Source organism: Chiloscyllium plagiosum, unplaced genomic scaffold, assembly GCF_037043375.1.
Source record: "Chiloscyllium plagiosum isolate Xiang-an unplaced genomic scaffold, Cpla_swu_hap1 HiC_scaffold_11, whole genome shotgun sequence".
NCBI classification, from domain to species: domain Eukaryota; kingdom Metazoa; phylum Chordata; class Chondrichthyes; order Orectolobiformes; family Hemiscylliidae; genus Chiloscyllium; species Chiloscyllium plagiosum.
In genome coordinates this window covers 50,805,164-50,833,016 of record NW_028270149.1, presented here as the reverse complement: position 1 = coordinate 50,833,016, position 27,853 = coordinate 50,805,164, and the positions used below count along the sequence as shown (strand labels likewise).

General features: G+C 40.8%; 1 protein-coding gene across 4 annotated transcripts in view; it reads right to left on the bottom strand.

The window, feature by feature from the left end:
* LOC122557231 (Cl-/H+ antiporter 5b) overlaps positions 1-27,853 on the bottom strand; it is a 154,822-nt gene that overhangs the window by 118,953 nt on the left and 8,016 nt on the right. The window contains exon 1 of one of the 4 annotated variants that reach the window (XM_043704688.2): positions 1,005-1,152. The exons of the other annotated variants lie outside the window; for them this stretch is intronic. The gene's annotated coding sequence lies outside the window, so the exon portion shown is untranslated. Of the gene's footprint in view, positions 1-1,004; positions 1,153-27,853 lie in introns of those variants that run through there. 4 annotated transcript variants of the gene reach the window in all.

The following is a 27,853-nucleotide window of genomic DNA, read 5'->3' as shown; positions in this document are numbered from 1 at the left end:
ATCAAATAGACCCAAATCTTGATTTTAAAAATGGATCAACACATCAGAACAGATAACACTTTGCAATAAGTAGTTTACTTGTTCACATTTTCAGCGATTTCATGCTTTGGTTAGGTGTCATAACTCAGTTGGTATGGAGGACTTTGAGTCAGGCCATTATGCAGAAAAAAAATTAAAAGTATTGTCATGTGGCTAAGCTACAGCTAAACTGGTGAGTAATTGCTTGGAAACAGCATTAGTCACAAACACCTGATCCCTAATCTGTCATGGTTCAAGGAAATCTAGGAGGAAAGTTCCTTTACAGAATTAAATTAGTATCTTATGTACATTTTTAAAGTTGGCTGTAACATAAAAGTAGGAGACTATTTAACTTTGCAATTTTACCCTTGCTACTCGGAGATCATTATCCTACTTTGCCTCATATCACTTAATTCCGTTCATCAAAAGTCTATCAATTTCAGATTTAAAATTAACAATCAATCAGAAGACAATATCAAAATTTTACCACCTTTTAGTGTACAGAAATGTTTCTTAATTGTTCTCCTGAAAAGTCTGGCAGGAGTTTTCAGAGTGTACCCCAAGCTTTGAATTTCTCTAGCCAGCAGAAAATGTTTCTATTTACTTCCTTTTGCATCTTAAACTACAGTCAAATCACCATTTTATCTCTTGATTTCAGGTAGTCAAGTCCTAGTTTGTGTAAACTCTCATTACTGTAGTCATCCCATGTGTTGTGGTAAAGAGCTCCGTAGCTACCAAATCTTTAAAAGTGTTGCTGAGTGTATTTCATTGCAAAAAGAAATCAGCTGTCGGCAATCAGAAAACAAAGACAGACTAAAAGAACATACTGTCTTATTAATTACATTATTAATGAGCACAAAAGTCTGGTAAAACTGAAACTAATTAAAATTGCAGTGTCTCGACCCCATTTCTGCAAACATTTAGTATAATGAATACTTTTAACAAGAAAGAAGAAAGATTAAGATAAAAGATAAATAACCAATTACCTTCTTAGTTACTTGCAAATCAAACCCTTCTTTTTTGATAAATGTATTTTGTAGTTTTATTTAGTGATCAGCTGCTCTTCCACAACAGGATATCTCAATACCAGGAAAACTTTGCAACTGTTTGGAGGCGGAGCAATGGAAGAGGAGAGAAGGTAATGACATCGGTTCAGTTCCATTCAAAGTTGGTTTTGTACTGAGACTGCAATCACACAATTGACTGTAGGGGACTGTTTAATCTTAAAGTTACAAAATCAAACTGCAGTTGAACCTGGAGTAAATAATTAATTCCAAATTCACTACATTCTTCCCTTTATTTGCTCTCCCATTTTACTAATCATATTCTATGCAGCTGACTATGTTTGTGGAGCTGAATTTGACAACTTGGTTTTGAAATTGAATAACAAAGTCAATGATCAGCTAGTTGGCATTCAAAATTGTTGAAATATTTACCACAGGTCAAAAATCAGCTTTTTCAGTCTCATGAAGAAACCTTTCAAATGGATAGAAGTTGATTTGATTTACACAAAATAATTATGATTAACTGACTCTGAATTCACCTACTAACAGGGACAAGGCTTTGTTAAACATAACTTGGAACTGATGATGATGAAAGGCACCAAAAGGAAAAAAAATTCATATTTTATTTACACTGCATTTTAACAGTACAATATCGCTTAAACTAGATTTTGAAGTAAAACACAAGAACACTTGTTAAAATGATCAATCGTGATGACTTCTATCTGCACTATCGTAAAATCTAAATGACAGTGATACAAATCAAAGCTGCAATACAAAATCAACTTGATATTTAAGTCAAATATGTATATTTTAGCCTTGTGTACTTTCAGTACGGCTAAGAGTTAAAGAAAGAAGAACTTATATTCATTTGGTGACCACAAGTCCCAAAGTATATATTAGCCAATGAAACACTTCCAAATATTTGCCACCGTCATGCAGGGAATTTCCATTTCTTTTAGCACTGACTTCCTCATGCAAATTTGCTGGTGACAAACACAGCCAATGTAGTATACTTTCATTCAATTAGATTTACACAAAGAATAATTAATTGATTCACGAAGGCAACTGTACTCACCAGCTGAGAAGAGAACCAAAAAAATGTTCTTGACCTTATTTTTTAATTCATTTAAATGGCAAGGTAAACTACCCTAGATCGCCACCATTGCTTCTGTGAAATAGCCAGCAACAAGGTTTAGAAAGTTTCGAGTTAATGTTAATATTATTCTTTGTCTCTCTCATTTAAGTGTCTAGCATCAGCTTTCAGCTGTCCTCATATCAACTAGTTCAACATCAAAACTGTTCAATGTGTGAAAATCATTTTTACAACAGTGGTGCAACATGCTCTGCTGCAACTCTTTGCTGGTAGTATCAAGGTGGTCTGAGGGTATCAAATCATAGAATCTAAACAGTGTGGAAACAGGCCACTTGGCCGAAATGGTCCATACTGACCCTCCAAAGAGCATCCCACCCAGACCCATCCCCGTACCCCATATTTCCCATGGGTAACCCACCTGGCCTGCACCTCCCTGAATAGTGTGGGCAATTTTACATGGCCAATCCACTTAACCTGCACATCTTTGGACTGGTATGACCTCAGAATGAAATGTTAAAAAGTGTGGCGCAGGAAAAGCACAGCAGGTCAGGCAGCATCGAAGGAGAGTCAACATTTCAGGAATAAGCCCTTCATTAGGAATCAGATTGAAATGGTCAATATTAGGACCTCAACTGTGTAAAGTCAAATCAATATAGGGTAATCATATTATTTGCCAGTATCTGATTACAATTTCTTTTTGATAATCTTGAATTAATTACATTGCAATCTGATATTTCAGGGTGGGTGTTGTCATCTGTGGTCAGCAAGGTTTTGGAAAGAATTCTGAGGGATAGGATTTATGACTATTTGGCAAAGCATAGCATGATTAAAGGCTAGGTTATAGTCCAACAGGTTTAATTGGAAGCACACTAGCTTTCGGAGCGACGCTCCTTCATCAGGTGATTGTGAAGGAGCGTTGCTCCGAAAGCTAGTGTGCTTCCAATTAAACCTGTTGGACTATAACCTGGTGTTGCATGATTTTTAACTTTGTACACCCCAGTCCAACATCGGCATCTCCAAATCATGATTAAAGGCAGTCAGCATGGCTTTGTGAGGGGCAGGTCATGCCTCTCAAATCTTATTGAGTTCTTTGAGGAGGTGTCAAGACAGGTCGACGATGGTCGAGCAGTGGATGTGGTGGATATGGATTTCAGCAAGGCATTTGATAGAGTTCCCCATGGTAGGCTCATTCATAAAGTCAGGAAGTATGGGATACAGGGAGATTAGGCTATCTGGATTCAGAATTGGCTGGCTGACAGAAGGCAGAGAGTGGCTGTAGATGGAAAGTATTCTGCCTGGAGGACAGTGTTGAGTGGGGTCCCGCAGGACTCTGTACTTGGGCCTCTGCTCTTAATAGTTTTTATAAATGACTTGGATGAGGTGGTTGACGGGTGGGTTAATAAATTTGCAGATGACACAAAGGTTGGAGGTGTCGTCGATAGTATAGAGAGCTACTGTAGGCTGCAGTGCGACATAGACAGGATGCAGAGCTGAAACTTTATTGCTGGAACAGCACAGCAGGTCAGGCAGCATCCAGGGAACAGGAGATTCGACGTTTCGGGCACAGGTCCTTCTTCAGGAATGAGCAGAGAGTGTTCAGCAGGAGAAGATAAAAGGTAGGGAGGAGGGACTTGGAGGAGGGGCGTTGGAAATGTGATAGGTGGAAAGAGGTCAAGGTGAGGGTGATAGGTCGGAGTAGGATGGAGGCGGAGAGGTCAAGAAGAAGACTGCAGGTCAGGAAGGCGGTGCCGGGCTGGAGGGATTCGGCTGAGACAAGGTGGGGGGAGGGGGGATGAAGAAACTGGTGAAGTCCAAGTTCATCCCCTGTGGTTGGAGGGTTCCCAGTCGGAAGATAAGACGCTCCTCCTCCGACCGTCGGGTTGTTGTGGTTTGGCCGTGGATGAGTCCAATGACCTGCATATCCTCGGTGGAGTGGGAGGGGGAGTTGAAATGCTGTGCCACAGGTTGGTTGGGTTGGTTCGTCCGGGTGGCCCAGAGGTGCTCTCTGAATCGCTCCGCAAGTAGGCGGCCTGTCTCCCCAATATAGAGGAGGCCACACCGGCTGCAGCGGATGCAGTAGATGATGTGGGTGGAGGTGCAGGTGAATCTGTGGCGGATATGGAAGTTTCCTTTGGGGCCTTGGAGAGAAGTGAGGGGGGAGGTGTGGGCGCAAGTGTTGCACCTCCTGCGGTTGCAAGGGAAGGTGCCGGGAGTGGAGGTTGGGTCGGTGGGGGGTGTGGATCTGACAAGGGAGTCGCGGAGGGAGTCGCGATTCAGAGAGCACCTCTGGGCCACCCGGACGAACCAACCCAACCACCCTGTAGCACAGCATTTCAACTCCCCCTCCCACTCCACCGAGGATATGCAGGTCATTGGACTCATCCACCGCCAAACCACAACAACCCGACGGTCAGAGGAGGAGCGTCTTATCTTCCGACTGGGAACCCTCCAACCACAGGGGATGAACTTGGACTTCACCAGTTTCTTCATCCCCCCTCCCCCCACCTTGTCTCAGCCGAATCCCTCCAGCCCGGCACCGCCTTCCTGACCTGCAGTCTTCTTCTTGACCTCTCCGCCTCCATCCTACTCCGACCTATCACCCTCACCTTGACCTCTTTCCACCTATCACATTTCCAACGCCCCTCCTCCAAGTCCCTCCTCCCTACCTTTTATCTTCTCCTGCTGAACACTCTCTGCTCATTCCTGAAGAAGGGCCTGTGCCCGAAACGTCGAATCTCCTGTTCCCTGGATGCTGCCTGACCTGCTGTGCTGTTCCAGCAATAAAGTTTCAACTTTGATCTCCAGCATCTGCAGACCTCACTTTCTCCTCGAGGATGCAGAGCTGGGCTGACAAATAGCAGATGGAATTCAACCTGGATAAGCGCGAAGTGATGCATCTTGGAAGGTCGAACTCGAATGCTGAATATAGGATTAAAGACAGGATTCTTGGCAGTGTGGAGGAACAGAGGGATCTGGGTGTGCAAGTACATAGATCCCTCAAAATTGCCACCCAAGTGGATAGGGTTGTTAAGAAAGCATATGGTGTTTGGCTTTCATCAACAGGGGGATAGAATTTAAGAGCTGTGAGGTTTTGCTGCAGCTCTACAAGTCCCTGGTGAGGCCACACTTGGAATATTGTGTCCAGTTCTGGTCGCCCTACTATAGGAAAGATACAGAGGCTTTGGAGAGGGTGCAAAGAAGTTTTACCAGGATGCTGCCTGGACTGGAGGGCTTGTCTTATGAAGAAAGGTTGAATAGGCTGGGACTTTTCTCTCTGGAGAGAAGGAGGAAGAGAGGAGACCTGATCGAGATATACAAAATAATGAGAGGAATAGATAGAGTCAATAGACAGAGACTTTTCCCCAGGGCAGGATTGACTGGTACATGAAGTCATAGTTTGAAGATATTAGGAGGAAGGTATAAAGGAGACGTCAGAGGTAGGATTTTTACGCAGAGAGTTGTGAATGCATGGAATGACTTACCAGCGGTGGAAGCAGAGTCATTGGGGACATTTAAGCAACTGCTGGACATGTACATGGATAGCAGTGAGTTGAGGGGTGCATAGGTTGTTACTATATTTTACATTAGGATTAAATCTCGACACATCGTGGGCCAAAGGGCCTGTTCTGTGCTATACTTTTCTATGTTCTATGTTCTATACACCAAATGATGAAAGTGCCTTAGCATACACTGCTCACAGGCATCATTAAAAGTTAGGATAGAGCGAGGACTGCAGATGCTGGAGATCAGAGTCAAAACTGTGGTACTGGAAAAGCACAGCAGGTCAGGCAGCATCCGAGGAGCAGAAGAATCGCCATGAAGGGCTTATGCCCGAAACGTCAATTCTCCTGCTTCTCAGATGCTGCCTGACCTGCTGTGCTTTTCCAGTAGCACACTTTTGACATCATTAAAAGTGATGATTCTTTGCAATTTTATTCTATTCAATTCTATTTATGCACACAGTTACATATAACATATAAAAAAAATTCATTGCTGATCGGAAAAATTTCTGGCTGTAACAGCTGCTCCTTTTTTGAGGTATTTTAGGTGTTGGAGGCGATTCCTTGAATTCCAGGAGCAGCAATTACTGTTTTACATGCTGTTGCATTGTTTTTTTCTCCAAAGTTCCAAAAGTCAAAACAACAGCAGTTTTAAAAGGGACAGGTACAGACAAAGGAAACACAAGGTGATGTCAGCGCAGGAGAGAGAGAAAAAAAAAACTGATGGATATATGAATAGGAAGGGTTTGAAGGGATATGATCCAGTTACTGGAAGGTGGGACTAGATTGGGTTGGGATATCTGGTCGGTGTGGACGGGTTGGACCAAAGGGTTGTTTCCGTGCTGTACATCTCTTTTACTCTATCTGCAGAAATAGTTTGTTTTCCTTTAAAAACAGGCTTGTATAACTGAATAAATAATTACAATCAAAATTCAACTAGCAGTTTTACAAAGCTGAAGCTCTGGTTTGTTTATTTTCTGACCTTAACCACAGACAATAGGTGCAGGAGTAGGCCATTCTGCCCTTCGAGCCTGCACCACCATTCATTATGATCATGGCTGATCATCCTTAATCAGTATCCTGTCCCTGCCTTATCTCCATAACCCTCGATTCCACTATCCTCGAGAGCTCTATCCAACTCTTTCTTAAATGAATCCAGAGACTGGGCCTCCACTGCCCTCTGGGGCAGAGCATTCCACACACCCACCACTCTCTGGGTGAAGAAATTTCTCCTCATCTCTGTCCTAAATGGCCTACTCCTTATTTTTAAGCTGTGTCCTCTGGTTCGGGACACACCCATCAGCGGAAACATGTTTCCTGCCTCCAGAGTGTCCAATCCTTTAATAATCTTATATGTCTCAATCAGATCCCCTCTCAGTCTTCTACACTCAAGGGTATACAAGCCCAGTCGCTCCAGTCTTTCAACATAACATAGTCCCGCCATTCCAGGAATTGACCTCGTGAACCTACGCTGCACTCCCTCAATAGCCAGAATGTTTTTCCTCAAATTTGGAGACGAGAACTGCACACAATATTCCAGATGCGATCTCACCAGGGCCCTGTACAGCTGCAGAAGAACCTCTTTGCTTCTATACTCAATCCCTCGTTATGAAGGCCAACATGCTATTAGCTTTCTTCACTACCTGCTGTACCTGTGTGCTTGCCTTCATTGACTGGTGTACAAGAACACCCAGATCTCTTTGCACTGCCCCTTTACCTAAATTGATTCCATTTAGGTAGTAATCTGCCTTCCTGTTCTTGCCACCAAAGTGGATAACCACACATTTATCCACATTAAACTGCATCTGCCATGCATCTGTCCACTCACCTAACCTGTCCAGGTCACCCTGTAATCTCCTAACATCCTTCTCACATTTCACCCTGCCACCCAGCTTTCTATCATCAGCAAATTTGCTAATGTTACTATTAATACCATCTTCTATATCATTAATATATATTGTAAAAAGCTGCAGTCCCAGCACTGATACCTGCGGTACCCCACTGGTCACCGCCTGCCATTCCGAAAGGGAGCCGTTTTTTTACTACTTTTTGTTTCCTGTCAGCCAACCAATTTTCAGTTCAAGTCAGTACTTTGCCCCTAATACCATGCACCCTAATTTTGCTCACTAAGCTCCAATGTGGGACTTTATCAAAGGCTTTCTGAAAGTCCAGGTACACTACATCCACTGGATCTCCCTTGTCCATCTACATCCTCAAGAAATTCCAGAAGTTTAGTCAAGCATGATTTCCCCTTCATAAATCCATGCTGACTCTGACCGATCCTTTTACTGCTATCCAGATGTGTAGTAATTTCATCCTTTATAATTGACTCCAGCATCTTTCCCACCACTGAGGTCAGACTAACTGGTCTATAATTTCCTGCTTTCTCTCTTGTTCCTTTCTTAAAAGTGGTACAACGTTAGCCACCCTCCAATCCGCAGGAACTGATCCTGAATCTATCGAACTCTGGAAAATAATCACCAAAGCATCCACGATTTCTCAAGCCACCTCCTTCAGTACCCTGGGATGTAGACCATCAGGCCCCGGGGACTTATCAGCCTTCAGACCTAACAGTCTCTCCAACACCAAATCCTGGCAAATATAAATTCCCTTAAGTTCAGGTCCTTCACCCACTGTTACCTCTGGGAGATTGTTTGTGTCTTCCCCAGTGAACACAGACCTGAAGTACCAATTCAACTCTTCTGCCATTTCTATGTTCCCCGTAATATATTCCCCTGTTTCTGTCTTCAAGGCCAATTTTAGTCTTAATCATTTTTTTCCCCTTTCACATACCTAAAAAAGCTTTCACTATTCTCCTTTATATTTTTGGCCAGTTTACCTTTGTATCTCATTTTTTCTCTGCGTATTTCCTTCTTAGTAATCCTCTGTTGTTCTTTAAAAGCTTCCCAGTCCTGTTTTCACACTCATCTTTGCTATGTTATACTTTTTCTCTTTTGACTTTATATGTTTCTTAACTTCCCTCCTCAGCCATGGCCACCCCACCTCCTCATAGGATCTTCCTTCCTTTTTGGAATGAACTGATCCTGCATCTTCGGCATTATACCCAGAAATATCCACCACTGTTCCTCCACTATCATCCCTGATAAGGTATTGCACCATTGAACTTTGGCCAGCTCCTCACTCATAGCTCCATAGTTTCCTTTATTCAACTGAAATATTTTCACTACCGATTGTACCCTCTCCCTTTCAAATTGCAGATTGAAGCTTATTGTATTATAGTCACTACCTCCTAATGGCTCCTTCACTTCGAGGTCCCTGATCAATTCTAGTTCATTGCACAATACCAGATCCAGAATTGTCTTCTCCCTGGTAGGCTCCAGCACCAGCTGTTCTAAGAATCCATCTCAGAGGCACTCTACAAAGTCTCTTGCTTGAGGTCCAATACCATCCTGATTCTCCCAGTCTACCTGCACGTTGAAATCCCCCATAACAACTGTAGTAACATCTTTGTGACAGGCCAATTTCAGCTCCTTATTCAACTTACACCCTACATCCGAACTACTGTTTGGGGGCTTGTAGATAACTCCCAAGAGGGTCCTTCTATCCTTAGAATTTCTCAGCTCTATCCACACTGACTCTACATCCCCTGATTCTAGGTCCCCCTGCGCAAGGGACTGAATATCATCCCTTACCAACAGGGCCAGCCCACCCCCTCTGCCCGTCAGTCTGTCCTTACGATAGCACGTATAGCCTTGAATATTCATTTCCCAGGCCCTGTCCACTTGAAGCCACGTCTCAGTTATCCCCACAATATCGTAGCTGACAATTTCCAAAAGAGCCTCAAGCTTATCCATCTTATTTCTAATACTTCGTGCATTCATATATAGTATTTTTAATATGTTACTGCTCTCACCCTTCCTTCAACCCCTATTTCACTCAATCTTACGGCATGATCCCTTTTTGAGTTTTCTGCTTCATTGATACCGTTGTCTTTCTTGACTTCCCTTGTTCTAACTTTCCCTTCAATTTCCTTCTTAAACTTCCAGTTTGTCCCCTCCTCCTCCCCCCCCCACTACTTAGTTTAAACGTAGCTGTGTTGCAGTAGCAAACCTGCCTGCCAGAATGCTGGTCCCCAACCTATTAAGGTGCAACCCGTCTCTTTTGTGTAATTTATGCTTGCCACAAAACATACCCCAGTGATCCAAGAACTTAAATCCTTGCTTCCTGCACCAGTTCCCCGGCCACACATTCAAGTCCATTATCTCCCTGTTCCTGGCCTCTCCAGCCCAAGGAACTGGAAGCCTTCTTCCTAGTTCTCCAAAGTCCCGCTGTAGTATGTTCCTCCTCTTCTTCCCGACATCATTTGTGCCAACATGTACCACCACCTCTGGCTCTTCACCTTCGCCCTTGAGGATTTCCTGCACTCTGTCTGCGATGTCCTTAATCCTGGCACCAGGAAGGCAACACACCATCCTTAAATCCCGCCTGTTGCCACAGAAACCCCGTTCAGGTCCTCTCACTATGGAGTCTCCTATCACCACAGGCCACACACCACCCCGACTTTGGCCTTGCACCCTCCTGCAATATCAGCTCAATACTTTGTTGCAACCAGTCAAGTCTTTCTTTCATTCAACATTTATTTTGTGTGAACTTTCTGCGCGGGGTGGGGGGGGGGATTGTGTTAGATCATGAGCACTTCTCACTGCAGATCCTTTTGTATTAAAATTCAGCAGTCTCGGATAAAGGAAATCGAACATAGTTGGATAGAGAGTAAAGTTCCTTTGCGTGTACATATTTCAGAGGCAAACTCAAGGGAAATAACAAGTACATGAAGCATCAGTATAACAACTAATACAGAGATGGTTTAATTATTAAATATCTTTTGTTTGGCACTGTATAAATCTATTTTATAATGGAAGATTCATGTTAATTTTACAGTGGGAAAAATCTTAAAGTATATCAAAATGGCATGAACCACTGAACCATTTTCAGAAAAATAAGGCCTGTAGCAGCTTTGAGCAATTAAAAATGATCAAAATGTGAACTATAAAAGTATCCGTTATTTCTACCACCTACAAACATACAAATAAGGAACAAGAATAGGCCACTCTGCCTTTTGGGCCTTCTCTGCCAATGAATAACCTTAACTCTACATTCCCGCATATCACCAATAACCTTACATCCCCTCGGTAATCAAGGATCTATCTTCTTCTGCCTTTATAATATTTAAAGATTCTGCTTCCACTACAATTTGAAAAGGGAATTCCAAAGACACTCAACCCTCAAAATAAATTCTACAAATCTGTCTTGAAAGGACAATCCCTTATTTTTAAACTATGACTCCTCGTTCTAGATTTTCCCCAAAACAGAAAATATCCTTTTGACCAAGTTCAACATGCTCAGGAATGTCATTCCTTAACAGTTCTGCTGCCAACCTACTCTTTTTCATTTGAAATCCTCCTACAAATCAATCCCGTTAAACAGAATTTTTGGTCACCTGCTAAATATGTCTCTCTTTGATTTTGTCTTCATTTGGCTACAATGTATCTGTGTGAAATGCCGTGGGATGTTTTTTCTTTAGAAGTAAAAGGCAATATCTAAATATTACTGCATGAGCAGGCCATTCAAAGTCAGCACTGTGCCTGATTTTAGTCCTGTGTGATGCACACATGTACATTGCAACAGAGATCATTAAATAGCCATCATGTATACACATCAAAGCTTATTTTTCTCCACTTTAATACGCCAACACATAGCACCTCAATTGACCTGACAGACCTATTAACACACAAAAAAAGTTGCAACCTTTTCTGTGTGATTTAACAAGTTATATCTTTAATTGCTAGATCATTAAGAGAGATGGGTTTGGTATTTTATATAACAGTAGGGTAGGTGCATTTGTCTGGGATAAATACAGAGTAGTAAGGGAATGAGTCTGGCTAGGTTACTCTTTGTAGGGTGGGTGTAGACTTCTTGGGCCAAAGAACCTGTTTCTACACTGCAGGGATTCTATGATTCTAAAGTCTAATATTGTCATATTTATCAGGTGAGTTTCTGCAGCATCTTTCGAGAGATTCTAGTGGCTGTTCGATATTGAGAGTAGAATTTCTCATCTAAAACGCTAACTACTTAAGTGAAACTCCAAAGTCTTCACTCCTTAAATAAAGTACTCAAGGAAATCAAGTTACCAAATTGAACATCTTTCTTAGATGTTTGGATATTTATATTTGATGGGAAAATGTTGATGTCCAAAGCAGTGCTTGTAATGGAAAACCAGCACATGCTTCAGGGTTACCTTGGTTGACCGAGGTTAAAGTTCAAAGACTTCCAAAAGAAGTACCTGAAAACTTTCACTATTGACTTATCAAGCTGGGAAATTGTGGTTAACAACAAGTTGAACTAGGAAGCCAAGGTGACTGAAGCTAAGAAAAAAGCAAACAAGGAAGCACAAAGGATTTTAAGATCAATATTGTGCAGGTTTCAACACATGTCTTGCAATATTGCAGCATGGCAAAGTAACTTAATTGTTTTTGTGCTTATGCCATCATGTTTTGGACAGATGGTTGCATCTTTATATTCATGTGCTTGTTGCTAAATGTATGCTTAACTGATAGTCAGACAGCTCAAAATTTCCTTTTCCATTAAATTGCTGGTGATAGGAAAAACAGAGCACGTTAAAAATAATAAATGTATATTAAAATGCTGGTGATGCTGGCAATGTCCATTGATGGGGCACCGGGACATGAAAGTAAAGGATGTTATGCTCCATGCTCATGTTATCAAGTTACACATCAACCAATCAATAATTAATTTTCTTCCCTCAATAGTTGCTATAGCAGATGACAGAGAATTGAATACTGTACTGTATTTTATCTAAGGTCACCTCAACAAATATCTAAACTCAGACCTGAAGTAAAAGACAAGAATATTAGCTGTTCAAAAGCTTGATTTCTACTACTGATAATTTCCTACAAATAAGTTGAACAATTTTATAACAATGCAGAAAATGTTACTGAAATTCAGATCCTTCAAGTAAACTTCATGCAAATTTAGATTTAATTCCCTACAGTGTGGAAAAAGGCCCTTCAGCCCAACAAGTCCACACCAACCCTCCGAAGAGTAACCCACCCAGACCCATTCCTCTACATTTATCCCTGACTAATGCACCTAACACTATGGGCAAATTAACATCACCAATTCAGCTGGCCTGCACATTTTTGGATTGTGTGAGGAAACCAGAGCACCCGGAGGAAACCCACGCAGACATGGGGAGAACGTGCAAACTCCACACAGACAGTTGCCTGAGGTGGGAATCGAACCCTAGTCCCTGGTGCTGTGAGGCAGCAGTGCTAACCACTGAGCCACCATGCCGCCCATCTCTTCTGGGACAAGAAAGAATGTAGGCTACTGAAAGGACATCTATCTGAAACACTGGGTTGAATTTTCAGTCTTTGAATTACACAGGCATTGGTGTGGCAATGGGGAAAGTATTGCAAGATCAAGAATGTAAAATACTTCATGTCAAGAAAAAATTGTGATTTTCCATGAATCGTAAAATGAGAACCCTGCTAATGATGGCAAGAGGCCTATTTGCATATACCAGCACCTTTTGTGCAAAGTTTCAGTAATTTTACCACACTATCCCCTGTATGCATGTGATAGGACTTGTGTTGCACACATCAAAATAACGTCCACCATGTCAAAAGTCCATGTACATTTTTTATGGCCTTCCTTTTCAGAGTTCTCCATTTTTCACTGTATTAAAGGACTGTGCTTTTTTAAAAAAAACAATCACTGTCGACATCACTGGCTGGCCAGCATTCATTGACCATCCCTACTTATCCTTGAGAAGATTGTGGTGAGCTGTCTTCTTGAACTGCCACAGCCTGTGTGTTGTAGGTAGCACTATAATGTCACACAACCGTTGTACTTCATTGAAAACACTGAATTAACATATTCCAAATACAAATAAGTTTTTCAAAAGAATGAGTGTTTTACTCATTTCCACCTTCGATAATGCTACCATTAACTTGAATCAACTGTAGTGTCATGTCTGAGTCAGAGTAAATCCAAAGAAATATGCACAAAATTTAGAGACAAATGATAATTGTGGGAGTGGTGTACTGTTAAGATTGTCATCTTTCTGATTGAGGCACTATCCATCTGTTCAGATAAATGCGAAATATCCCATAGCATTGTAAGAAAGGGAGAAGAGTTTCTTCCATGTCCTCAACAACATTTATCCATCAACTAACACTAAAGAAACAAATAAACTGGTGAGGATTGGTCACATTTGCCTGCAAAACAATGGCTACATTTCAAAATGTACTTGGATTAGTGTAAAACATTTAGTGGGGCATTTATAAGGTAAGGAAGAAGCAATATATGTGCAAGTTCATTCTCTTTTCCATCCCCAAAAACTGTTGTATGTAGGACCAGGTCATGTGTAAGTTTAGTTTCATTTTTTATTCCTTCATTTATATGTATCTTTCCCATAATATTGATCATGGTTATCAGTAAATGCATGGTAAATTAGGATGGTGGTTATAAATCCTAAGACAATTCCATGTTAAAATTAAATGCAAAAATGCTTGCCAAAGGTTCGTACAAAGTAATAGATTATGCATTAAAGACCTGGACTGATCAAGTGGACATTTCCAAAGGCTTCAATAATGCTGTTCTAAAATCAGTGGAGTAAACATGTGGTCCTAGTGTCTGCACATCTACACTAAACGTAGAAAGCTGAGTTGAGTTGAGTTGAGCAGAGGAGAGGAGAGAAGAATGGAAGTAACAAAAGATGAAAGAGCTAGTTTAGAAGAAACAGAACAGGCCTACTTCATAATTTCTTAAATGGCAGAATTAACAGGTTGTGTTATGGAATAGAAACGTTCAGAAAAATAAAACTGCAAATTTGAGTAACATTGGTATTGAGTAGCAATCTTCAACAAAAAAGTGCCGTATCAATTGATGCACTTATGTACCAAGTTACTGATTTGAAAGTCCCACGCTAAACCAATTGCCTGCACTGAAATCTCTGAAGTTTGTTCATTCAAATTGATATTTCTATCATATAAACACAAATTAGGTGTTGGAGCAGCTGAAAATGAGAGATGAGGAAGTTGAATCCCGAAACCAAAACCCTGTCTCTGCTCCTAGGAATCCTCCTTCAATTAGCCCAACACAAAGAAACGACAACAGAGAAGTTAGGCAAGTAACCCATTAGATATGTTTGTTACAGACCCAGGATCAGAAGAAAGAATCCTTCAATGGTCATTGTCGAAAAAGTAGAAAAGCCAATACAGAATCCTATCTCTAACTGGAGAACTGCTTACTCAAATCACCATCTTGGTAAAGTCTTTGAGAATGAAAAGTCTTTGAGGTGATTCTTATTTTAATGGACCACCTCCATTTTGTTCAGGGATTTCTCTTCATGCTGTTATCCAGCTTAGCATACATAATAAGTCTGATAAAGGTAAATAGGTCAGGCCTATGATATTTCCCCAGCTGCCTTTCAGCAGGGAACATATGCTGGAGGAGAAAGGGATATGGGCATTGTTTCATATACTATATACTATTCTCTTTGTTTACATAAACTAATCTACTGGGTCAGGAACTCATTTGGCAATTTGTACTTCATTCCCCAGCTGATCAGGGGATACTTTGAAGTTAACATTGGAAGTGAGGAGGAAAATTAATAGGCTTTTGTGTCTCATCTTCTTTGTCATAACTTGTGCGTGAGACAGTTTCGTTGTAGGGCTATTTGGATTCAGATTCCTTGCAGCAGTGATAGGGTTTCATTGGTGGAGTTCCTCATTCCACTTTTTCTGCTGTATCAGCATCAAACTTTTTTATACAAGAGAAAAATCAGGTCTTAGCGCTCTAAGTTCAGAGACCTCACTACAGAGTAATAATGAAATATCAAACTTGCATGTTAATGAGATACAGCATCAATTTAGCTCTGCAAATAACAGTGGAGTTCTGTTGCATTCAGCATCTAAAACTGTCTGAAGAATTTCTAGCATGCTTCATGACAAGAAACAGACTTCAGAAGGCTTCACAAAATTAATGCAGTTGAACTCAAAAAACTAATACCTGGTTACTTCCAGCAACAACCATTCTAGCATATAAGTCATTTAAGTATTTAAGCACTTGGAGTTGTTTTAGATTAAAGGTGTTAATGTAAAATACTTGGGGCATTGAATGTAAAAGTTGGCAACTCATATTGCAACTGTATAAGACTTTGGTTAGATCACACTTGCAGTATTGTGCACGGTTCTGATCGCTGCACTGTAGAAAGGATGTAAATGCTTTGGATAGAATGCAGAAGAGGTTTACCAGGATGTTGCCTGGATTGGAGCATATCAGCTATAAGGAGAGGTTGGTCAAACTTGGATTGTTCTCACTACAGTGTCGAAGGCTGAGGGGCAACCTGATAGAAGTACATAAAATTCTTAGAAGCATGGATAGGGTGGATAGTCAGGGTCTCTTTCCCAGGGTGGAAATGTAAAACAATAGGGGGCATAGATTTAAGGTGAAAGGGGGAGAAGTTTAAAGGGGATATTCAAGGAAAATTTTATTTTTACACAGAGGGTAGTAAATGCCTTGAACATGAAGCTGGGAAGATGATCCATAGAGGCATTCATATGGACACATAATCAGACAGAGAATAGAGGGTTATGGACCCATGTGGCAGATGGGATTAGAGTCACAGAGACGTACGGCATGGAAGCAGACCCTTCAATCCAACTCATCCATGCCGACCAGATATCTTCAAATAATCTAGTCCCATTTGCCTGCACTTGGCCTATATCCCTCTAAACCCTCCCTATTCACATACCAATCCAGATGCCTCTTAAATGTTGTAATTGTACCAGCCTCTACCACTTCCTCTGGCAGCCCATTCCATACATGCACCACTCTGTGTGAAAAAGTTGCCCCTTAGGTTCCTTTTAAATCTTTCCCCTCCAAACCAATGCCCTCTAGTTCTGTACTCCCCTACTCCAGGGAACCGACCTTGTCTATTCACCCTATCCATGTCCCTCATGATTTTATAAACCTCTAGAAGATCACCCCTCAACCTCCGTTCTCCAGAGAAAACAGCCCCAGCCTGTTCAACCTCTCCCTATAGCTCAAACCCTCTAACCCTGGCAACATCCTTGTAAATCTTATCTGTACCCTTTCAAGTTTTAAAACATCACTCCAGTAGAAGAGAGACCAGAATTGCACACGATATCCAAAAATGTGGCCTAACCAATGTCCTGTAAAGCTGCAACATGATCGCCCAAATCCTATACTCAATGCCCTGACCAATAAAGGAAAGCATACCAAAAGCGTTCTTAGTTTAGAATGGTAACATGGCTAGCACAGACATGATGGGCTGAAGGGTGTGTTCCTGTGCTGTATTAGATTATGTTCTATGTATACACAAACAAAATTATTTATGCAGATGAGTGCAGCCAACCTCCATCAAGTGATTACTTGACACAGTGGCTTCCTTGTTTTGCAAACCCATGAAATTTTAGATAATCAATACCACATTGAAAAATAATTGGAACAAAGACAGCCAAATATGATGACTGATATGTTGAGGTTTGGTGGTGTTTAACATTGAATATTTAAATACTGTGTATTTATATTTAAAAATATTTATATTAATCATATGCGCAGTCTCACGGGAACTTGGTAATCAATGTGCTTTTTGGGGTGGCACGGCGGCACAGTGGTTAGCACTGTTGCCTCGCAGCACCTGGGAAATTGGTTCAATTCCAGCCTCAAGAAGTTGTCTGTGGGGAGTTTGCACATTCTCCCTGTGTCTGAGTGGGTTTCCTCTAGTGGTCCAGTTTCCTTCCACAGTCCAAAGGTGTGCAGGTTAGGAGGATTGGCTATGTTAAATTGTCCATAGCATCCAGGGATGTGCAAGATAGATGGATTAGCCATTGGCAATGCAGGGTTACAGGCTTACAGGAATGGGGTAGCTCTGGATGGGATACTCTTCAGCGGGTTGGTGTTACTCGATGGGCCGAATAGCCTGCTTCCACAGAGTAGGGATTTGTGATATATTCTTCCTTTCAAGTTTGGTAATGGACATAATGAAGCAACACTACATCATCAAAAAAAAAACATTTTTCCATCGCTTCATAAATATTCCAGAAAAACACAATCAGATAATTTAGCAATAGTGGAGAAGTTAAGAACTAAAGATGAGGTACAGCTGGGTGTCATCGGTTTATATATGAAAATTAATGTTGTGATTAGAGGGGACCAACTATGGAGGCTTGCAGGACGTCCGATTTAACGGTGCAGGAAGCAGAAGAAAAGCCAATGCAAATTATTTTGGGGCTATGATTAGTGAGATAAGAATTGAATTCTTGGGAGATGACAGCGATCAACTTAGCTAGGCAAGAGTTGTATAGTCAGTCAATGTGAAAGATTAAGAAGAACAAGAAAGGAAAGTTTATCTCTATCATAGCTACATATATTATTTATGTCTTTGATAGGAGTTTTTTCTGTAATTTAGAAGGGAAGAAAACCTGATTGGACAGATTCAATCCTGGAATTGCAGGAAAGAGGAAATCAGCTTTTCAAAGACAGCAAGACATTCAATGACTTCAGACAGGAAAAAGGATTGAAGATGAAATTGTAGTTTGCAAAGATGGTGGTTGGTTTTTGGAGGACAGGATGGTAAATTTGCTTGTTGGCACATAGTCTCAGCCACAAGCTAGCAGAAAGCTTCTTCTGGTACCTTCTGAAGTCAATTATGTTTATACCATGGAATGCAATACTGCTAAGTAAACCAAAATGAGCATTTTGATTTTTTTAATTTGATGAATGGTTTCATAATAAACTCTATGTCCTATATTGGACATACACAAATAATCCAGTTCATTGGGAGGTAATTAATTCCTTCAAAAGTGATCTAAATTGTCAACCCAAATAAAATTGTCTGGAGTGAAATCTAACAGAACACTGTAACCACACTTCTCAAATGTACACTTTATTTTCTGAACTCTGTTTAGTTCATGAAGATATTCTATTTAAATTGTCAACTGCAGATTCCTCTATATTCGAGAAAATAACCAGTTTTGAACATGCTGATGAAGAGGTGACAAATAACCATCCAAATTGAACACACAATATTTAAAACATGTTGAATTTTACATGCTTTTTTTATTTAATTGCAAAAAAGGAGGCACTATCCTGCCAATGGAAATCCTGGACAGTAAACCGGTCTAACGGCACATTTCTGTCCAAAGCAGCTCATCAGGTTATTGGTTACTGACAAATAAACATAATTGGCACTGTTTTTGGACATTTAGAGTATCATGGTGGTCAGCAAATCATAAGCTATCCACTAAGCAGGTACTAATGATATTGCTTTTAGGAGTTATATGGGAGCCAGTTACAAGAATGTTATATGTTTATACATACTTATCAGTGTTTGGTATACTCTATGATGCGATTTGCTCCTCTGACATTGTCAATAATGTTGTTGTAGACACGGTTCTCTTTTTTTTTGAATGCATCACTCCATCACAGAAATTGGGAAGTTATGTTGCAGTTATATAGGACATTAGTGAGGCCGCATTTGGAGTATTGTGTTCAGTCTTGATCGCCTTGTCATAGGAAAGAGTGGAAAGAGTGCAGAAGAGATTTACAAGGATGTTGCCTGGACTCAATGGTCTGAGTTACAGGGAAAGGTTGGACAGGGTAGGACTTTTTACTTTAGAGCTTAGGAGACTGAGGAGGTGCTGGGGGGGGGCTTAGAGAGGTATATAAGATCATGAGAGACATGGATAGGGTGAATGCACTCAGTATTTTTCGCAGAGTTGAGGAATCAAGGACTAGAAGGTATCAGTTTAAAATTTATAGGGGAAAGGATAAAAGGGAACCCGAGGGGCAACTTTTTTTTCCACACAGTGTGGTACGCATATGGAACGAGCTGCCAGCGCTTGAGGTGGGTACATTAACAACACTTAAAAGGCATTTGGACAAATACATGGATAGGAAAGGTTTAAAAGGAAATGGGACAAGTGCAGGGAAATGGCTTAGCATGGATGGACATTTTGGTCAGCATGGACCAGTTTGGGCCAAAAGGGCCTGTCACTGTGCTTTAGAACTCTATGACTCCATAAATCCAAATATAAACCTCTGTCCTCAAAACCACCTCCCCCTTGCTGTCATTTAAAATCCTGAGGTCATTCCAAAAAATATTTTAATCACAAAGACATGAATGGTATACACCATACTAAATGACTGTCATATTTTCAATCTAAGTTCCTCTCCCCTGCAAATGGGCCATGACCTTTGCACTAAGACCCTATGACAAATCATTTCCCTCATCCATGTTCCCTGTTACAATTCCTACAAGACAAGATGAGAATAACAGTCAATTATTCTTTTTTACCTTACATAACTGAATTCCCCACCAGACTCTTAATGAAGAATGTTCATGTGCGCTGTTGATATTTTTAAATGCTTTCCTAGCATCAGATGAATTTTTTAACAAATGAAACAAAAAAGGACATATAGCAATAAATAATATGCAGTCAATGTATCATTAATGGGGGCGTCATTACTCAACTATACATTTATTAAAATTTTTGGTTTAAATTGCTATAAGTTCTAAAATAAAGGTAAAGATAAAGTCCAACCCGAACCATAGGATTGCTTTCTCATTACAGAGAAAGGGGCAACTGATGTTGATTTAACTTGAGGGTCACACACGTCAGGCGAGGAGAGAAGTTGAAAAGTAGAGTCCTTCACAGTAACCAGTGTGGGAACTGAATCCACGATGTTGCCATCTACATGCATTGCAAAACAGCCGTCCAGCCAATTGAACTAACTGGTCTATAGCATTAATGACTGGCACAAAATCAAATCTGCTGAATAAGTAGTCATCGCTGCAACTGGAAAATCTACTGTTTGTCTCACACCTTGAAGAAATCAAATAGACTTCCCTATCACTGTAATCATTCGCAAACTGTAACATTCAGAGATCTATATGTGGTTGTATTTGCGTTAAATAAAATGTACTTAAAAAACATTTTAAAGCAAAACTTCTTTGTATGTGGGCTGGATGCACTAATATTAAAAAGAAGGCAGAATTCCTCTGTGGAAAGCACCAAGTTTTGTTAACATTCATTCTCTATTTCAAGGCAAATTTGGAAAGAGCTCACTGTATATGTACTATATACAGAGGAACTTCTATTACCCAAAGGACACAGACAGGGAGCATTTCGTTCGGATAATCGAATGCTGGATAATTGAGGTTCCTCTGTATTGTGGTGGCATTCAAGACATGTTTTTCCACAGTACAGTAGAAGTCAAAATGTACAACACACTATTCAGTGAAATCCGTGTAACGTTTGCATCATTGTTCAGGACCCCAAGAAGATTGAAGAATATGCACACACTGGACAAACATTCCACCAGCAACATTTTTGTCTGAGGGTACCTTGTAAAATCCTTTTTGCATTTATTAAAAACAAAAATCCATTTAATTATTTTCTCTTCTTTTTTTTGTATTTAAAACAAACTAAAATTACAACACCTAGAAAGACTAGTCCTCAAAGATCCAAAGGTTTCTTGCACCTCATATCACCATTTCAAGAATAGCTCACAAATGCCCTGATATGGTTCCTCGGAGTGGAATAGGATTGAACAGAGTCAAGAATTATACAGTGCAAAAGAGGCCCTTCGCCCATCAAGTCTACACGAACACATGAGAAACCTCAGACCTCCAACCTAATAACAATTTAATCTCATAGCGAACAAGATATAATTTTGCAGGTTAGCCATTAGATACAGGTTGCAGTCATTATTACTGAGGAAGACCAGATGTTTGGCCTCTGTTCTTCAGGATGCTAAGTTGTTCTGCCCACAGATCCATAAGACATCATTCTATAGTACTCCTCACTAGTAATCCTTTCTGACTCATATATATAACAAATTACAGTCAAAGTCTATTTCATTGATGCAAATTGAAATGAACTTTAGCAGGAAACTTCCACTTCTATTAAACTGACCTCAAAAGATTACTTTTTACTACAGTATTAGGTTGAGGGTAAACCGGTTCAATTGAAATTCTATATGGATTAGGTAACAAATAAAAGCTTGCTTTTAAAAAGTATAGAGAGAAAAGCAAAGAGAAAAAATTCCAAGATCACAAAAAAAAGAAGATTGCCCACCCAGTCTTTTTACACATACTAACTAAAATTATTGTCTGCATATTATGGATACTGGAAGCATCAGTATACCAATTATTATTAGAGGCAAATCAAAATGGACACAGCATAGGAGGTAGCTATTTGGCCTATCTTAGACATACTGGTATTGGTGGTCCATAAGCAACTCAGTCTCATTTTACCAACATAACTTTGCAACTGTTTCCCTTTAGTTAATTATTTAATTTATTCCTGATAACCATGATTTAAATTTCCTTCTACCATAGTGCCAAACAGTACATTGCAGATTGCAACCACCCATTGTGTAAGAATTTCTTTTCCCTCATGACACCATTGGTTCTTTTATAATTCACCTTAAACTGGTTCCATCACATTTTCAACACTTTTACCAAAACGAACAGCTTTTCTCTGTCTACACTTCCCATACCCCTCATATTTTTAATACCTCTATCAACTATTGTCTCAACCATCTTTTTTTCTCCAAGAACAGTTCCAGTGTAAAAACAGACCTTTGGGTACAGCCAGTCTACTCCGATCACGTGCCCAAACTAAACTATTCCCATCTGCCTGTGCTTATCGCATAGCCCTCCAAACCTTTCCTAATCATGACTTTATCCAAATGCCCTTTAAATTTTATAACTATACCTGCATCCACTACTTTTTCTGGCAGTTCATTCCATACACGAACTATCCTCTGTTTTTCCTCTAACTTTACCTCTGAAACTCATGATTTTATAAACCTCTATAAAGTCACCCCTCAATCACCTATGCTCCAGTGAAAGAAATGTCAGCCTATCCAATCTATTTTTATCTCAAACCCTCCATCCTGGTAAATCTGTTCTGAAATCTCTCCAATTTAATAATACGCTTTCTATAACAGGCTGACCAGAACTACTCACAGTACTCCTGAAGAGGCCTCACCAATGTTTAGTATAACCTCAACATGAGATCCAAACTCCACTACTCAAAGGTCTGAGCAAAGACGGCAAGCGTGCTAAAAGCCTTCTTAATTACTCCGTCTATCTGTGATGCAAATTTGAAAGAATTATGAACCTGAACCCCTAAGCTTCTCTGGGGGGTTACTCAAGAGCTTACCATTAATTGTATAAGTCCTGTTTTCGTTTGTATTTCCAAAATGCAATACCTCACATGTATTTAAATTAACCTCCATCTGCCGCTCCTCAGTCCATTGACCCAACTGATCAAGATATCTTCATAATCTTAGATAATCATCTTCACTATCCACTACACCACCAATTTTCACGTCACCTGCTGACATATTAACCATGCCTCCTATATTCTCATTCAAATCATTTATATAAATGACAAATAAAGGTGGACCAAGTACCAATTCCTGTGGAACACCACTGATCACAGGCCTCCAGTCCAAAAAAGAATGCTCCACCTTCACCCTCTGTTTTCTACCATAAAGCCAATTTTCTATTCAATCGGCAAGTTCATTCCGAATCCTATGTCATCTAACTTTAATTAGTCTACCATGCAGAACCTTGTCAAAGGCTTTACTAAAGTCCAAGTACACAACTCTGCCCTCATCAATCTTTTTAAATGCTTCTAAAAAACTCAATCAAGTTTGTGAAACACCATTTTCCTTGCACAAAACCAGGTTGACTATCCCTAATGAATCCTTGCCTCTCTAAATGGATGTAAAACCTATTTTTCAGAATTACCTCCAACAACCTACCCACTGATGTCAGGCTCACAGATCTATAGTTTCCAGGCTTTTCCTCACTGCTTCTCAAACAATGGCACAACATTTACTCCCCTCCAATCCTCTGGTACTTCACCTGTATTTGCAGATGATATAAATATTTCTGTGAGGGGCTCTGCAAATTCCTCCCTAACTTCCCACAACATCCTGGTATACACTAGATCAGGTGCCAGAGATTTATTTACATTTATGTTCTTTGAAGACATTCAGCATTTCCTCTTCTGTCATGTGAACTGTTTCCAAAACAACAATATTTATTTCCCTGAGATCTCTAACTTCCGCTTCTTTCTCAACAGTAAAAACTGATGCAAGATATTCATTTAATATCTCTCTCATTCTCTGAGACTCAACACAAACAAAGTTTTCTTGAACACACTTATGGTGAAGAATTTGTTTAACTTTTAACACAATGGCAGTCCCAATCAATATTTGGAAAATTAAAATCACCTACTATTACAACCTCATTATTCTCACGTACATCTGAGATCACTCTACACATTTGCTTCTCAAGATTACTGGGGGTGGGGGGGAAGCTATAGTACAATCCCATCAAGGTGATCATCCCTTTCTTATTTCTAATTTCAATCCATATATTTTCACTAAATAATTCCTCAGAAATAACTTCCCTAATTACACTATTAATGTTTTCCTTAATCAAAAATGCCACACACCCTCATTTCTTACCTCTCTTCCTATCCTTCTTATAATATCGAAAACCTAGAACACTGAGATGCCAGTCATGTCCTTCCTTCAGCCACATTTTTGTAATAGGGAGAGGGAGAAATCTGCACTGCTAACTGACACAGCAGTGAATCTGCGCAGTTACTGCCTTTGCTGTTTGAATTCATGTATCGCCGCTCATCGGACTGTGTCTAGGAAAACTTAAATAGCAAAATTCACAACTGATCTTGGAGGAACCTGTTTGGGAGAGGCCACAGCACAGAAACAGATAAGTGAATAATTTTAAGTATAGCCTTGCTGTAAACCTACAATAATGAGCAGAGAGGATTCTTTCCTGATTACATGTTTTTATTGGGATGTCTTGATTAAATTTTAAAAATATAAATCATAAGTATTAATTTAGCTTGGAGCAGTGTTATGTAGAGAAATCAGACGGTGTTATTTTCTTGGTCTGTAGATTGGAAGGAGTAAAATGGCCTTTGGTAGAATGATATGCTCTTCCTGGTGGATGTGGGAGTTTTGAGAGAGTTTATGGGTTACTGAGGATTATATTTGCAATAAATGGGATTGGTTGCAAATCCTGTCATATCGAATGGGTCAGTTGGAGCAACAGTTAGAGGCAATGAGGAATTTACACAAGCAAGGGGGTGTGATGGATGGCAGTTGTAGGAAGGGAGAAAAGCCGCTGATACAGTCAGGTAGATGGATTAAAGCCAAGAATGGTAGGAACGTAGGCAGGTAGTATTCTTCTGTGGCTACTCCCATTTCAGCTGTTTTGGAAAAATGTAGGGGGGTGATGGACTTTCAGGGAAATGTAGCATGAACAACAGCCTTGTTTCTGGTATCAAAACAAGCTCTAACGTAATGAGAGAAACGTTGGGTTCCAAGCGAGTGATTGCATTAGCCTCTAGTCAGAGGCACAGATAGACGTTTCTGCGGTCAGCAGTGAAAAATCAGAATGGTGTGTAGCCTTCCTGGTGCCAGGATCAAGGATATCTCAAAGAGGGTACAGAATGTTGTCAAAGGGGAGATGGACCAGCAGGAAGTCATTGTACATATTGGTACCAACGACATAGGAAGGGAAAAGATCAAGATTCTGAACAGTGAATATGGAAAGTTTGGCAGGAATTTTAAAAGGAGGTTCTCGAAGGCAGTACTCCCAGTGCTATGAGCTAGTGAGGATAGGAATAGGAGGATAGACCAGAAGAATGGGTGGCTGAGGAGCTGGTGTATGAGAGAAGGATTCACATTTTTGGATCACTTGGAATCTCTTCTGGGATGGAAGTGATCTGTACAAGAAGGACAGATTGTACCTAAATTGGAAGGGGACTAATATAATGGCAGTGAGATTTGCTAGAGCTGCTTGGAAGGATTTAAACTAGTAAGGTGGGGTGGTCGGCCTGAGGGAAATAGTGAGGAAAGAGATCAATCTGAGACTGGTACAGTTGAGAAAAGAAGTGAGTCAGTCAGGGCTGGCAGGAACAAAGCAGAGAACAAGGTAGGACTAATAAATGAAACTGCATTTATTTCAATGCAAGAGGCCTAACAGGAAAGGCAGATGAACTCAGGGCATGGTTAGGAACATGGGACTGGGATATCATAGTAATTACAGAAATATGGCTCATGGATGGACAGGACTGGCAGCTTAATGTTCCAGGATACAAATACTGCAGGAAGGATAGAAAAGGAGGCAAGAGAGAAGGAAGAGTGGCATTTTTGATAAGGGATAGCATTACAGCTATGCTTAGGGAGGATATTCCTGGAAATACATCCAGGGAAGTTATTTGGGTGGAACTGAGAAATAACAAAGGGATAATCACCTTATTGGAATTGTATTACAGATGCCCTAATAGTCAGCGGGAAATTGAGAAACAAATTTGTAAAGAGATTTCAATTATCTGTAAAAATAATAGGATGGTTATGATAGGGAATACAGGCAGAGTGCCTGAAGGGTGGAGAGATAAATGAGAGGAGGGTGAGGGTGGGGAGAAAGTAGCATAGAGTACAATAGGTGAATGGGGGTGGGGATGCAGGTGATAGGTCAGAGAGGAGGGTGGAGTGGATAGGTGGAAAGGAAGATAGGCAGGTAGGGCAAGTCATAGGGACAGTGCTGAGCTGGAAGTTTGGAGCTGGGGTGAGATGGGGGAAGGGGAAATGAGGAAACTGGTGAAGTCCACATTGATGCCCTGGGGTTGAAGTGTTCTGAGGCGGAAGATGAGGCATTCTTCCTCCAGGCGTCTGGTGGTGAGGGAGCAGTGGTGAAGGAGGCCCAGGACCTCTGGGAGGGGGAGTTGAAAAGTTGGGCCACAGGGCGGTGTGGTTGATTGGTGCGGGTGTCCCAGAGATGTTCCCTAAAGTGCTCTGCAACAAGGCAGGGGAAGGTGCCAGGACGGGAGGGTGGGTCGTTGGGGCGGGAGGGGAGGGGAGGGGGGGGGTGGTGTGGACCTGACCAGGTAGTCACGGAGGAAATGGTCTTTGCGGAAAGAGGTGGGGACGGAAATATATCTCTGGTGGTGAGGTCCGTTTGGAGGTGGCGGAAATGTCGTCGGATGATTTGGTTTATGCGAAGGTTGGTAGGGTGGAAGGTGAGCACCAGGGGGTATTAAAAGCTTCAAAAGCTGATTTGGAGCAGATGTTCGCAGGTAAAGGGATTGCTGGAAAATGGGAAGCCTTCAGAAATGAGATAATGAGAATCCAGAGACAGTATATTCCTGTTAGGGTGAAAGGAAAGGCTGGTAGGTGTAGGGAATGCTGGATGACTAGAGAAATTGAGGGTTTGGTTAAGAAAAAGAAGAAAGCATATGTAAGGTATAGATGGGAGAGACCGAGTGAATCCTTAGAAGAGTATAAAAGCAGTAGGAGTATCCTTCAGAGAGAAATCAGGAGGGTAAAAAGGGGACATGTGATAGCTTTGGCAAGTAGGCTAAAGGAGAATCCAAAGGATTTTTACAAATACATTAAATGACAAAAAGGTAACGAGGGAGCGAACAGGGTCCCTCAAACATCAGCAAGGCAGCCTTTGTGTGAAGCCACAGGAGATGGGGGATACTAAACAAATATTTTGCAACAGTGTTTACTGTGGAGAAGGACATAGAAGATATAGAATGTGGGGAAATAGATGGTGACATCTTTAAAAAATGTCAATATCACAGAGGAGCAAGTGCTGGATGTCTTGAAATGCATAAAGATGGATAAATTCCCAGGATTCTGTGGGAAGCTAGAGAAGTGATTTCTGGGCCCCTTGCTGAGATATTTGTATAAGAATGTACCAGAGGTACCAGAAGGTGAGGTTGGCTAATGTGGTACCATTATTTAAAAAAGGTGGCAAGGCCAAGCGAGGGAATTCTAGACGGTGAGCCTGACGTCGGTGGTGGGCATGTTGTTGGAGAGAATCCTGAGGGGCAGGATTTACATGTATTTGGAAAGGCAAGAACTGTTTACGGATAGTCAGCATGGCTTTGTGAGTGGGAAATCATGTCTCACAAACTTGATTGAGATTTTTGAAAAAGTAATAAAGAGGATTGATGAAGGCAGAGCAGTGGACGTGATCTATGTGGATTCAGTAAGGCGTTCAACAAGGTTTCCCATGGGAGAGTGGTTAGCAAGGTTAAATCTCATGGAATACAGGAAGAACTGGCCATTTGGATACAGAACTGGCTCGAAGGTAGCAGACAGAGGGTGGA